Source organism: Triturus cristatus, chromosome 4_1, assembly GCF_964204655.1.
Source record: "Triturus cristatus chromosome 4_1, aTriCri1.1, whole genome shotgun sequence".
Classification (NCBI taxonomy): domain Eukaryota; kingdom Metazoa; phylum Chordata; class Amphibia; order Caudata; family Salamandridae; genus Triturus; species Triturus cristatus.
Genome location: NC_140585.1, coordinates 293,622,906 through 293,626,229, shown reverse-complemented (window position 1 = coordinate 293,626,229; position 3,324 = coordinate 293,622,906). Strand labels below are relative to the sequence as shown.

General features: G+C 45.7%; 1 non-coding gene across 1 annotated transcript; it reads right to left on the bottom strand.

Moving 5' to 3' along the window:
* On the bottom strand, positions 1 to 300 carry LOC146854327 (signal recognition particle RNA). The gene has a single exon (XR_014981701.1).
* Between the last annotated feature and the right edge of the window lie 3,024 nt (positions 301 to 3,324).

Below are 3,324 nucleotides of genomic sequence, written 5' to 3'. Positions count from 1 at the left end.
GAGAGGCTAGGTCTCACTATTTTGCTCAGGCTGTTTTACACGTACTGCTCACAGGTGCTGTCCTGCTACCAATGGCCTTGGAAGCTTTTTCCTGCTCTGTTTCCAGCCTGGGTCGGTGCACCTCTCGTTACACAACCTGAAATTCTAGAGCTCCCTCTAGAACACCATATTGATGCCCAATGCAACATGGACACCTGATCAACACAGCTGAGTGCAGCCCAGAACCCCTGAGCTCAAGCAATCCACAAGCCTCTGCCTCCCAAGTAACTAGGACAACAGGCACACGCCACCTTGCCCGGCAAACACTGCAGCTGTCCTAATGATGAAATGCATTCCATAAGTAAGGATAATGATAAAGTAAGGTGGAATGAATTGATGGTTTACCAACCATGTTTCAAGAAAATCAATTTCACTATCCTTCAAAGAAAGGAAAAAAATGTCTTATCAAGAAGCAGTGTGAATATGGGAAGGGCCTTTAAAAAAGATGTGGAGTTTCCTAAAGTAAAAAAGAGGGTTGAACTGATTGAAGGGAGAGAGGAAGTAGGGTCGGAAAGATTGTGACGGGGAAGTGAATACAACATAAATACTAGTATTTAGAGAGTGAGAGACAGGTAGAGGGACAGAAGGGAAAGGAGAGTGAGAGTGAGAGAGAAGAGCCAGGTTAGGGCTGAGTTTCTCTTTATCTGCCTGTGACTCCCTGTAGAAGCTTGCCGGCACAATTTAGGCTGTCCTGTAGGCATCCCTTGTTATGCCGAGCCAGCCAATATTGAGAAAAATAGCATGGGTCACAATGATGGAACTCGTCTGCAACATCGGAAGTTTTAAAGTGGAATGGAGTGGGAGGGCTAGAAGAGTTACCATAAAGAATGAATACGCGTCATTCTGTTCTCTAGCCTCAACAGCTGCAAGAGAGGAACTCCTGCTGGCCAAGAAGACCAATGTCAGTTCAGCTTGAACAGGTGAAAGCATGCCTGATTCTGCAAAGGTAGGAGATTACACTTTTGCGTCAGAGGTGGTCACGGGCTATTGCACATTAGGAAACCGTTTATTGAGGTGCAGTTGGATTACTCTATCTTCTACCACCTCAAAATCAGCTGCTCATGCAGTGTTCTATACCGATGAGCTATTTTGGTCCTCCCTGCCCCTTACAGCTAGTGGGTCCCCTGACTAGGGAAAGTGATTCAAACAGATTTGCATATCTTTTCATAGGAGACTTCTTGACTTATTTTATACTGTGCCAAATCAAGGTAGATTGAGTAATGATCTTGACAGACCTATATTGGAGAACTGCAGTGTGAGAACGTGGCTCTGTATATACTGTTCCCAAATAGATACAGGGTGTACAGAGTCCACAGTCCCCAGAGGTTTGGCAGAGGCTAAAGTTAGATATAACCTTACTCTCTAAAGTGGTAGCTTGGTCGAGCAGTAAGGCAGTATCAGAGGACAGTGTAAAGCATTTGTTGCACACACTCAGTCAGCAAATGGTCTCACACACTCAATAACTGAACTCTAGGCCAATGGTTTATCTACAAAAAATATATGCTTGTTTTATTTTAGAACCAACAATGGGTATTAAAATATACTTTCTCAGAATGAGATGCTTTATATAAATACTTTTGCAATATGCAATTGACTTTTGTAGAAAGTTACAAGTGGTTGCAATAGGCAACAAAATTTTAAACACAATAATGCATTGAGCTCAATGGAAGTTTCAAGTTATTTGCAACAGATTACTTTTAGGATTACTTTTGGAGTTCCAGGACTGGATCCTAGATTCAGTCCTGGGTCAGTACTTGGAATCAATCGATAAATGTCGACTTAATTACTGTGATGATTTTTAGACAATATTTTGCTATTTTAAAAGTTGATAGAAAATATTTCATAGAAAACAGTCAATGATTCCCTATTGCAGAAAATTTAAGTTGCAGGTATAGTATGTTCTCGTTACTTTTGTAATCCAGTACTGGGTGCCTAGACTCAGTACTAGGACCTTTATCCAAAACAGGTAAGTAATTACGTTTTCAGAAATTATACGATTTTTAAAGAATATTCAAAGTTTGCAGAAATTGACACTTAGAAGAAATTTCACAGAAAAACAGTCAATGATTTCCTATGGGAGAAAATTGGGTTACTGGTAAGTACAGTTGTAAGTATTTTTCAGAGTCAGTGCTGGGCACCAAGATCCAGCACTGGGAGCTCACCTAATAGCAGGTGAGTATTTTCGTTTTCGTTACTCGGCTGATTTTTGGTGAATATTTTAAGTTTTGAAAAGTCCACACTTCGAAGAAATTTCAGGAAAAACCAGTCAATGTTACCCTATGGAGAAGATTGAGTTATCGGTTTAAAGGTAAGTACTCGACTGGCAGAGTTAAGGTTCTGGGCATAGACTCAGGCGTCTCCCAGGGTCAGGTAGGTACAGTTGGTTCACCCTCAGCGGCACAAGGGCGGCCGGGTGCAGAGAGAGTTATGCCCAATGTTATCCTATGAGAGGTAGGGGGGCCTTGGTTGGTGGCTGCTGACTAGCAGGCTACGTGGCTGTGGGAGCTGGGCTCCTGGTCACTTACTCAGGGCAAGTGGGGAAGTAGATAGATATAGAGGTTGCACTGCCAGGGCCACTCGGGCGGCTGGGTGCAGGGTGCTTTTGAGCATTCAGGCGCTCAATTGATTTGAATGGGAAATCTCTGCTTTAGAAAAAGACTGCAAGCTCGGGGACGAAGATTCTTCAGGTGCCACCACCACTTCGAGAGGTAAGTTGGGTAGTTGGAGGATAGGTAGGTACCCCGGGATTGGGAACAGGGGGCCGCGGAGCGCCGGGTGCAGGGGTACCTTTTGGTGTCGGGAAATCTTACCCTCTGTTGATCGCGGTTGGGGGGGCACCTGGTTCTGAGGCTGCAGGCTTCTTCAGGAGTGTCGAGGGAGGTCCTTGGGTGCCGGACTCGGGGTCACAGTCGCCGTGGGGTCGTCCTTGTGGTCTTTGTTCACTCTGGCACAGGCCAGGCTTGGTGGGTGCAGAGTGTGAAGGCTTCGCGGTTCCGGGCTGCTGCCAGGGATTAGAAGTAGATTTGAGTAGAGCCTCTACTCATGGGAGTGCCAGGGGTTTAGAGTCAAAAGGTAGCCAGGTCCTCCAGGGTTTGTGAGGTTGCTGGCCACAAGAGATGCCGGGTTGGAGCAGGAGCAGGTTCGAGGGTCGACAGGCCGGTAGGGCTGGGCCAAAGCAGTTGGTGTCTTCCTCTTCTTAGCAGCTGCAGGGCAGGTCTTCTTTCTTCTAGCTCTTCTTCGGTTTTCGGAATCTGGAATCTGGGGAAGGAAGGTTCAGGGTGCCCC